Source organism: Aythya marila (genome assembly GCF_965140915.1).
Source record: "Aythya marila genome assembly, contig: HAP1_HAP1_SCAFFOLD_221, whole genome shotgun sequence".
NCBI classification, from domain to species: Eukaryota; Metazoa; Chordata; class Aves; order Anseriformes; family Anatidae; genus Aythya; species Aythya marila.
Window position 1 is genome coordinate 58,696 of NW_028137545.1, and position 11,410 is coordinate 70,105.

Genomic DNA, 11,410 nt, shown 5'->3' on the forward strand with positions numbered 1-11,410 from the left:
AGGGTAAGAACACACTCAAGAGGGTGGCACACGGTGAGTAACAAAACTTGTCAGAATTATCAGAAATTGTACGAATGTATGTGTGTCTTCACAGAGGACTCACCTGTACATCAGGTCCAGAGGAAAGTTTAGGAAAAGGCCGGTTCAATTCCACTGCCTTCTTTTCTTCTTTTTCAGGTGCTTTAAAAAAAGACAAAAAAAAAGTGTTGTCAACGGCAGAAATAAAGAAAGCTGGGTACTTGTTTCCTTTGTGCATTTATTTCCTTGTGTCCCATGAGAGAGAGAGAGAGAAAGGCTACAATGTGCAAGCCATTCAGCATTTATCCATGAAGCAGATCCTGAGCAAACTGAACTTGCTCAATATGGGAAGCACCTCACTGGGGCAGGCATTAAAGCATCTTATTACCTGTTAGTTTTGTGCTCCATAAAGATTTCTGCTCTGCTGGGGCAGGTCCGGGTTGTGCTGAGGGAGCTGGCACATCTCCTTCACTCTGCTGCATCCGCAGAGCTTTCTCACGCTTTATTTCTTCCAAGGTTTTAACACGCACTTCTCCTTCCGGCTTGACTTTTCCTGCCGGCTCCTTCGCCTGCCCTTTGCTGGGCCCGGACAGAGCGAGCTGCTTCTTGGACTCACCCTGAATTTTGCTCTTGCTATGGCATTCTCCTGCTTTTTTCTTCTCTTCTACCAAGCGATTATTCTTTTTTTCGGACAAGGCTTCAGAGAAAGTTTGGATGCGACCTGCACGAGCAGCTCTTGCCCCTGCGCTGGAATCTTCAGTTTTACCATGCCCTTCAGCCTCGGCTTTGGCTTGAGTTTCGCGTCTCTGAAGAGCTTTCTCACGACGGATTTCCTCCAGTGTTTTCACATGGATCTCTCCCATCGGCTTGGCAGCCTTCCCTGTCATCATCAAGAAATGAGGAGAAGCACCAACATTTAAAGAGAGTCCAGCAATATTTTAAGTCTCCAAAATTTGTCAGAGCACTAAGGAAAACTCATCTTGAGCGTTCCCAATAATGCATCTTAGAACAATGCAATCCTTAGAACAACATTCTCCTCCTCCTCTGAGCCACTTGTATTTTGAAGACCAGCCCTATCCAGAGAGAACTGCTACACAGAAATGCTGCTTTACTTTATTACTTTTTCAGACTGCATTTCAAATTCCTGCTCCTGGCAGTGGTTCTATTCTAATTGTACGTAACGGTTCACAGAAGCAGCTAAAAACCTCGACAAGGCACAAGTAGAAAATAAACACACACCTAGAGCCAGAGTTCTGATAGTGGCTGTCAGAAGAGCTTCAGCACTCAAGCAAGAGGCGTCAGTTCTTTGTTTTCGTTTAAATTAGTTTGTAGGGATGTATGAAAGCAGTCCAAGTTCGTGGAAAGGAAGGAGGAGAAAGCATATTTAATATCTAGCTGTTACCTCTCTCAGTACTGGTCTGCTTAGGAGGTAATCCCAGCCTGTCCTTCAGAGACTTGGGAACTCGAACTGCAAAACAGAAAAAGAACGAATTAGGGAGGCTGCATAATGTCAACTTCAGGTTCACATTTCAAAACAAGACAGGAAAGGTGACTTTGAATCCCAGTGATTACGACCTCAGCCAACATGCAAAAAGAAACATCACTGGAAAAGGACAAACAGAAAGACTAAATACGAAACCCAGGAATCCAATCCAGATGCCCGTTTAGTACCTGTCTCTCTCTTGGGTGCTTTGTCAGCATTTCCCGGAGCCTCTACCTTCTTCCCCAGCCTTTCAGCAAGGCTGCGCTTCACTGGAAGGCTGCTTACATCATCTTCAGAGAAAACAAGGAATATTGTAAGAACTTTTCTTTGCAGGAAGGTTTGAGAACAGTCAACAATAAGCTTCTCTTTTTCAAGCATATTTTCATAGAATTGCCTTTCAGCTGCTAAATGATTTTTTTTTTTTTTTGCCATTTCTGCAGTCAACACAGATCTCCACTGCAATGTATTTTCCTTTCATACATCCCAAATACTCTTTAATGCAGTCATATATAGAAGGCAGCACCTACGTAACAGCTCGTAAAAAGTTCTCACCCGCGGAGGCTTTCCGTTTTCCTTGTCTATCAGCAAGATCTACTCGAACCACAGGTTCCTCCCCTAAAACAAAAGGGAATTTTTTTTTCTATTTCACAGAAACCAGTAGCCAACAGAAATATTATCCTGTTAGCCCATGTCCAAAAAACCCCAGTCAGACACTCTTTTGACAGCTAAACCACATAAACTCATATTTTAACTATAATTAACATGGAAAAAAAATATTAATAGTCTCAGTGCTTGCTTCAAATTCCAGCTGAGATAGTGGAGAGTGAATCTGAGTCTGCTTGACACCTATACTTTGTGCAGAACAAAGCTGCATAAGCAAGCAGAATATTCTTAGGTGCAAATGCTGAGAAATATTCCTTTCTAAGGTGAATGTCTACGAGTAAAAGTACTTCCACACTTTTTTCCCTTTAAAAGGCATTTGCACAGCTCTAAACAATTTATTCACAAACTCCTGTCATACTGTGTCCACACCTGCCACTGTACGCCTCTTTAATGCTTCAGAAATTGCTTCTTATATAGCACTGGCTTCTACAGCTCGCTCTTCTCGTTACTCTTCTGGTTTTCAGTTACCCCCCTATTGGCATACTGACACTTTTTTTTTCTCTCCTGCCACTGCACTTAACCTGAGCACCAAATCTTTCCAGTACAACCAGGGACTTTAAGCATAAAAGCACGTTTTGAACAGAAGGCAGCACCAGAAGGCTAACATGGGTGAATTGTTTTAATTATTGCTTAACCCTCCAGTTTAGGAGTAATGAAATCAAAACAAAAGCATTCATTATTACCTTTCTTGGAAGACACTGTCACAGTTCTCACCACTGTCCGGACGTTTTCCTCTTCTGGAGCAGGAAAAATCATAGAATCAACGGGACGAAGAGAAGATCTTGAAGAACCTTCTGTTCAGAGCAACCAAAACGTAAGGAAGTTTACCCAACATAAAAAACTATCACAAAGAACAAAAAACTTTAAATGACTTGTTACTGTCAAAAATACAGCAAGCAGAGCATGTAAAGAAGAGAGGTGACTAATTTGCCTCTGGTTGCCCTTTGAACTCCCATTTAGAATACCAGCTGGCTGAGAATCAGGTTGCTTTATGCCCCCAGCTAAAAATGGAAGTCTGTCCCTCAAGCAGCTCCCAGTCACCATCACCTGCCGTGAACAGGATAAGAAAGTAGGCAATATTAACTCACCACCGTGTCTCTTATTTTTTTCCTTCATCTTCTGCCATTTGATTTCCTCAAGTGTTTTTATTCCAAAATTCAGATTGCCCTCTGAAAACAGGAAACAGTTCATGAGACAGGCTTAGAGGCACTCACTGAGGACCACAGGTCCTCAGGCTTCTTAGCGCTCAGGAACTTTCTGAAGTATTTCGAATAAAGCCTGTCAACACTCCTCACAAGTGAAAGAGCCATAGAACCAATGGCATTTTGCCCCTCCTTTCATCCTTCAGGGTTCAAAATGTAGTTTTAATTTTAATCCATTTACACGATATTAGATCCCTCTATTGTTAGATATGGCTTATCAACAGTGGTTGCAAGGCTGCACGTGCAGCCATTTAAACTCCATGCTGTGGCCCTGTTTTGTTCTCCAAAAGTAAAGAAAAGGAGTTCACCTTTCTGACCCAATGGGCACATGATGGTATTAATGGCAGAAATGAGATCATGGAAATAACCGACTCCATTCAGCACCCCTACATTTTGTTGTGTTTTTACACCACGCTGCTTTTGACTTAACTGTCAAGTTCTTCTGATTTATCCTACTAAGGTGCTGGCATACCTTGTTTAGTAGTAGTAGAACTGCCTTTCCGAGTGGAAATCACCCGTAATCCATTTTTGCCTTCCGCAGCTGGATGCTGGACGGGAGTTTTAGTTTCTTCTCCTTCCTCAGAAAGTTGGTCTGAAGGGGAAAAATCGATTCAGTTATGCATAGACCAGGTTGGTCGTGATTACGTAGCTCATGCAGTGACACTTCAGCCCATGGTTCATATAAAAAACTTTGTTGCTGTTTTGTTTTTTTGTTTGTTTGTTTGTTTGTTTGTTTGTTTTTAAACAGCTACACTGACCTGATGAACTCCTAAGTAGAATACACTAGGACAAAACATCTAGGACTCTAGATTCTCTCTGCAGCTTTAACTACTACACAACACATTGCTCTTCAGACAGAAAAAAGAAATTTCCTTCCTAGTTTCACATAGAACTTTACACAAAAGACCAGCTAAAGCCAGGAGTGGTTCTAAGCTTTCCTCCAACGTTTCAGCTTCTGTCCACTGACTGCCAGACAAAGCCACCAGTGACCTGGCCAGACTGCCTGCCCTATTGCTAGTCAGACCTCAGGTCATCTGTGATTTATACATTCATTTACAGCACAAATTCCTTCAAGAACCAAAGATTTAACACATTCATTTACAGCACAAATTCCTTCAAGAAACAAAGATTTAACACATTCATTTACAGCACAGATTCCTTCAAGAACCAAAGATTTACACAATCATTTACAGCACAAATTCCTTCCAAGAACCAAAACATGCTCACCATCATCATCTTCATCATCATCTGCAGCATTGATTACAACTGGAGGGTGTGTAGGGCTTGGGACATTTTCAGAGTTTTCCACTTTCGTCACCCCCTTAGCTGTGGAGAGGGATTTGACTGGACAGAAAGTTTGTTTTGCTGCAGTGACATCTGAGCCACTTTCAGATCATTGTCCGCGCACTCAGGCGGACTTGGCAGTGTAGCTAGAGGAAGAGGAGGATCATCGGTAATATGGCAGTTTAAAACTTTGACCACAATGCAAAGAGATGGTAGCAAAGGCAGATAACCCGCACAGACAACGAGTTCAGCATCTCCTTTTGCCCATCCCATCACTGCTTACGCCGTGAACAATGACTTCCCTTCGAACAACAACACATCTCCCTACCACCCAGCAAAAGAGGAAACAACAGGAAGCAAACTGCAAGGCAAACATCACACTAAGCAAAGAGAAGCTGAGCACGAAAGCAGAAAACAAACACCAGCAGTACACTCGGTGCAGTACACCTATGACTGCAGACCTTTTCCTGCACTCACAAATGAACAGTTACCTGACGCCCCCTACAGGATTGGCACCCACTAAGTACTACTCAAAATTAATTCTTCAGCGCTTAAAGAAAAAGGACCTAAACTCACTCTTGCTTGGTGGTAGGAATTGTCCATCGATGTAACGTCCCTTTGCATGATGAAAAGCACAGTTGGCTTTCTGACAGCCTCCCGGCTGGTTCTCCCAGTAGCAAGGAATCTCACTGCGCTTTTTCTGAAGACAGAAAGAAAGAAAAGCTCGTGATAACATGCACCTGAGGCTTGCAAAGAGATGCACAGCTCCAGATCGTGACAGCTGTCACAACACAGTGCTGAAACATCATTCCAAAGGTCAGTTTCTCAGTTAAGTGTAGTATTTCTGGGCATATTCACAAAGTTTGCATAAGCTGTAACCACTATGCACATTTAGTTTGGTCATCACTCAGTTTGAGAAGACAGGCACTCTCAGACATCAGTTGAGGGTGGCTTAAACTAATACACCTAGGATTATACTAGGATTATTCAGAGGGAAAAAGAACATCTGAAATTGCCTAGGTTAACCCTGTCTAGAACTACTTCTTGGAGACTTAGTTCTGCTGCACCTTTAACTTTCCCCACTTCCTACCCCAGGCAGCTACAACAGCGTTATCTGAAGGACTGTGGGTCAGAAGACACCTGATAGTTCATTATCAAGCCTGCTCCCATGAGGATAGAACAGCCTGTTTATTACCCCCCTGCTCCAGCAGGTTTTAGCAGTCTATTTAACAGCTATTCTGCATCTCTTGAGAAAACTGTCAGCATCTAATAAAAAAAAATAAACAAATATCTTGCTAAGACATACCTAAGGCATTGATTTTATTTCCCTCTGCTTCCTCCCACCCCCTCTCTTGGTAACAGAAACCAGTATGATTTTGAAGCAAACAAATCTATCCTGCAAAAGCACAATCAGTACACCTACGGCACTGAAAAATGCTTTTGTGGATTTATTTTGAGAACACATTGTTAGGCACTCACGTCAATTTCCATGTGTCTGAATCGGCAGACATTCCTGAAACAACGACCCTCCTGCCACAGCTTGCAGACCGTCTCATTGCCCAGAGCAGCTTCGCAGTGGCGGTAGGCACATTTGTCTCCCTGGAACCAAAAGGAAACCAACAAGGAAAATAGAGTACAGCCTCAAAAATGGCCATGCTGCTGCCTAATGGTGCTACAACTGAATTCACAATCTATCTGGTTCTCAAGTTAACCAAAGACCAGTGTGCTTCCTCCTCCTAATCTACTCCTTCCCGAAAAAAAGGGGGAAAAAAAGCAAAGCAAAGGAAAGCCAGCCATACCTTGCTACAGGTAGAATAGAAATAGAAGTAGCAATCGTCTCCTTGTTTAGACATGCCGACGAGTTCTGCTAACAAGCTCGGGTTCTCTCCACAGGGACTTCCTCTGCTCTTGGAGAGAGCTGTCTTCACCCTTGCTTGGGCTGAAAGTCTTCTACTGGCTTGTGATCAGTGAAATCTTCTTTTTAAAAGTAACCCGAAAGAAAGTAACAAGTGAAAAATAATGAGGAACGGACATTTTTCCAGCTTTCTTCAGTTAATCAAATCAAGTTATCAGTCTCTCAAAGAGAGCAAAGCCTTGAAATCAGCTGTTACATGAACTAACTAAATATTAAAGTTCTGTAAAGCTGCCAGGAGCTTTGTCAGCAAGCGTTCTCTTCCACATCCTCAATAATATGACCTGGAGCACATCTGGAAGCCTGAAAACGGAGTCACTCCTTAAAAAACCACCTGATGATACATGCAAGTCAATAATCAACTATGGCTACAAATAACTTCTCTAGAACACAGTTAGGACGCATTAAACAGCACGTTCCAGGCCCTGTGGGTCTTCGATTTCACCTACCTGGACAACCTCAGCAAAGTTATCGATCTTCAAAGGCTTCCAGTTAACTGCTCCTGTAGGCCGAACCAAGACTGAATCCGTGAATTAATAATAAAGGGGTAGGAAGAATTTTCCTCCTCACTTTGCCAAGGGAACCTCTCATCCACAATTCAAACATAGGATGCGCTTTTAAACAGCTTATAACTAAGAGAGGAAGCAAGTCCATTTGAATGCTCTCTCAGACTGGATGCAGCCAGGGTTAGTTAGCTCTTCAAAAAAATAAAAAACAAAAACCAAAACAAACAAAAAAACAAAAAAAAAACAGTGCATTTAGAGATGAACTCGTGATTCAAAGTGGCTGCAAAAATGAGGCTCCATCTTCCACAGCCGGACAATTTAACTTTTTTTTTTTTTTTTTTTAATTTAAAATTCAGCATGTTCCAATCTCTGGTCTTCAAGATTTCTTCACCTATTAAGAAAACACAAAAACCTTTCCCCGTCTTTATTACCTGTACAGCAAAAAACATACCAGTGCATCTAAAGCCACAGATGTGCATACGCATACACACATCTGTGTTTATACACACACGAGGAGGGAGTGAGAGAAAGTTAGCTAGAGCGACAGTGAAAATCAGAATTTTTGCCTTTTCGACACAGAGAGCGCGTAAAAATTCTCTCATTTTGAGGGAACTAGAAAAAAATGGAGGCTCTACAAAAGATTTTGATGAGTATGCCTTCGAGGCCGATGCTTTGTAACATGAGGGATCTGGGGGCCAGCACACAAATATGCATACGGATGTACATGCATACAGGATAAACATATCTATGCACACAAGCGTGCACAGTAGATGTTGTATGATCTCCATATCGAGAACAACTCGTAGCCCTGATCAGACACGTAGAGTTGCAATCAATTAACAGCAGCAAGACAGCAGATCAAGGGTACAGCAAGCTTTGAGAGGCAGGGGAATGCTCACTTTACCAGTGGCACGGCTGCATGATACCAAGGATTTTGAATTACTTTGATTTTTTGGAAGCAATTTGGTTTTTCTTTCTGCGCTGTAGCAAATACCACAGGTTTGCCATCACGTGCTGTTCCCTAATCCATATATCCATCATCATCCATTGCTGCAGGATCATGAAAGGTTAGAGAAGACGACTTAGGTCCAATTTAACAGCCAATGAGTTTTCGATGAGCAGAGCTGCAACAGATTTTATTTCGCCACAAGCATTTTTTTTTCTTTTTTTCTGATATGAAGCTAGAAATTTTGATTTTTTTTTTTTTTAAAGACACTAAATGTCACAAAACCTGCAACCAGACCAGATAAAGTTCAATTCAGAGTGATTCTGAATCCTTTCATTAAAACGCTGCACATTTCTGTGCAAATTATTGCTGACTCTTCTGGACAAAAGTGGATGAAATAGTTCTTACAAATTAATAATAAAAGGTTGGAAGCTTTTACTCACACGAACACTAGTGAATTTTCCAGGAAATATTGTTTTGGCAGGGAATTTTCCCAAATCTAAAATAAAGAGAGGAAAAGTTGGGTTCTCATATTAGTTACTGCTTTTGACTGCTGGACAAAGGGAATAAAAACAGTAGTTAAGTGCAAGGTTTCCTTCTCTTCTTTAGTATGGATAGGAATCGTCACTTCGGACCTTTAGCACCTTCAGAAACACACCCAGTGCCATGCAGGTTCCTCTGCAGCTACTTCTAACAATTACTGGTGCTCCTTAGCATGGAAGTTTGACTCAAAACACTCTCCAGATTTAGCTCTTTTGACTGCCCAAGGAGCTCATCATTTTGCTTGTTGCCTTCCATTTTCCTGAACAGACCGGGAACGCTGTTCAGAATCTGAATGGATCTGGTCTAAGGAATGGGAAGAAAGCAAAACCAACGATACCTTGCAGTATTCCAAATTCCAAAATAGCAGTCTCATTTTAAAAAGGACCTCAAAAGCTTTTTTTTTTTTTAAACTGACATCTGCTAACAGAGCAATCCAAGCGCTAAACCAACTGAAGTTGCCCCTGAAAGCCTGAATAAAAATGAGTAAATCTGGTGCACTCAGCAGGTCTGTAATAGAAGTTGGTAAGGGTTTTAGATTTCTTTTTTTTTGCTCCAGGGTGCTGGTAAAATTTTTGCATTAAGAGATTTTGAACCTTTTGTACCAAAGAATTAGAGATGCGCTACAGTGCCAGTAGCTGGGGGTCTGGAAATACACACCAACAAGTGTCATAAGCTTTGCCTTTGCTGAAGGAAGATGAATAGTACAAAGAAAATCTGTCTAGTTTGTTTTACAGGCTTGTCTTTCTCAGTACGGAACAAACTGACCTCCCTGGTCGAACTTTGCAGTGCCTATTCTGCCTTTGTCCTGCAGAGAAGAGCAAGAAAGGAACAAATCTATTTTTGCACCCCAAAAACGCATTAGAGGAGGATTATCACACCCACCTAAGGGTACTTCCTTGTTTGTTTATAAAGCACAAAGCATTTCTCTTGGACAGTCTCTGTTGCTGGCCTCTTTTGTGCCTTCCATTTATAACAAAGATATTAAGATGCTTACCCCTTGCTTGTTTTTTTTGTTTGTTTGTTTGTTTGTTTGTTTGTTTTTTTAAAGAACAGTGGAAGTGGAGAGTCGGATGACAAGCAAGAACAAACACTAGAAACTCCTTGTTCTGCCCCTGCTTTTTAATCACCCAGCATCACCCCGGCTGCAAAACAGCCTCTGCTGATTTACCTGCTTGTTAAAGCACCCCACAGGCTGCAAGTGCGGTGTGCTAGCTGTCAAGTTATATTTAACGGTGCACACGTAACCATTCATCTTCCCACAGTCGAAGCACAGAACAGCCTCTTGCTAACAGAACTCATCCCTGCTGCTGCAAGAAACCTCAAGGCCTGCAGGAAAACCTCAAGCTAAGAGTTCCAAAGCAAAAGCAGAAAACGCATCATTTGTACTCTTTCTATTTGAGGGAATTCTAGCTGCTAAACGCTGCCTACATCTGAGGGCACGTTCTGAGGCTGCTGGGAAGGACACTCAACACCCACTGACAGCAGGAGTGCAAAGATGCCAGCCAAGAAGGCAAAGGTTAGAGCTGAACGCTGCCTCAGCTTCCTCCAGCAGCCAGCTGGGGGTCACCTGTCAACACGCTCTCTGAGACTCGGAGCCCCGAGTTACCGCAGCCGCCACGTACAGCTGCTCCTTGCTGGCCCAAACTATTTGAAGAGTCTTCAAACTTCAGGGACCTGTTTTACGACAGCCTCAAGATCAAATTCATCTGTTCCTGAAGGCGCTGATCGTCCTGCTGTTTCTGTAGCTGTCAAAGAACAATCCTGAACCGAGGCACTCGTCTGATCAAACAGTGCTTCGGCACAGATTTGTCTTTAGCTTGACACATCAAGGTGAAGACGAATCGATTCTTGCAAGCAACCTCTCAAGCAGGGATCTAATAAGGTGACCAAAACGACAGATCTGTTGTGCAGATCTGAGCACGTCACTCTGCAGGGAATCACTTTCAAGCCTAAGATGTTTCACCCATCTCCCTGCCCCAGAGCGACACAAGGAAAGCTCTTAAGCAATTGCTAGCCTCTCCTCAGTGCTCACGAGTCCCAAATCACTAATTTTACAATATATAAACCATGGCAGCTGGCACCTAGATGGCACACGGTGACACTGCACACGTTGGCAGTGTCGTCAGGAGCTGGAAAGTCAGGGGTGAGGGGGTTAAGGGAAAACCACACATCAGTTTAGCAACTTGGCTCCCGTAGGATACTTCCTACGGCAGGAGTTTTAGCAAAGTCCCTCCCTCAGAGGGACCTGCTGGCTAATTAAAACGGGACTTCTGCTGGAGCAGTCAGAAGGCAGCAGGGTATCAGGAGATATCCAGTGGGCATCACCGTCAGTCTGTGGCAGTTTGGGGTCCAGGTATCAGTGGTTACGCGTGGTTTTCTCTGCTTCACTTTCTCCAAAGCTGTGAAAAAATAGTTCTTTTACAGCACTGTACAGTCACACTTTACGGATGGAACCAGCTGCATCAACTTCCAGTACGACGGTGTTGGAAAAAGGTGCCTTTGGTGGTCAGGAGCACAACAGCTCTGGTGAGGTGTTATTTAAGTGTGTTCTTACATCTGAGTTTCCTCATAGCAGTATGTAGCTGAGGGGGTCCAGGTTTCCCAGGTAAGATTGATGGTTTTTCTCCTACCAAGCACCAGCTCAGTATACAAAGCTCTGTTAATAACACCCAAGCGTGTAGATGTTAAACTGAAACTGCTTTTAAACCTATTTGTTGTTACGAAAATAGCTTCATACACCATCTTCACAGGGTAAAAATTCACATGGAAGGACAGAAAAACCCAGAAGCGCTTCCTGAGCTTCAGTTTACCAACAGCACCATCGGATTTAGATCCTGGCCTGGCAGCCAGGAT

General features: G+C 42.8%; 1 pseudogene across 1 annotated transcript; it reads right to left on the minus strand.

The window, feature by feature from the left end:
- Positions 1 to 389: 389 nt before the first annotated feature.
- On the minus strand, positions 390 to 6,503 carry LOC309890722 (zinc finger CCCH domain-containing protein 11A-like; annotated as a pseudogene). The gene is made up of 8 exons: positions 6,450 to 6,503; positions 6,130 to 6,249; positions 5,227 to 5,350; positions 4,594 to 4,796; positions 3,839 to 3,958; positions 3,275 to 3,333; positions 1,421 to 1,475; positions 390 to 898 (listed from the first exon to the last, which is right to left on the minus strand). The product of its transcript is annotated as a zinc finger CCCH domain-containing protein 11A-like (transcript).
- Positions 6,504 to 11,410: the final 4,907 nt, after the last annotated feature.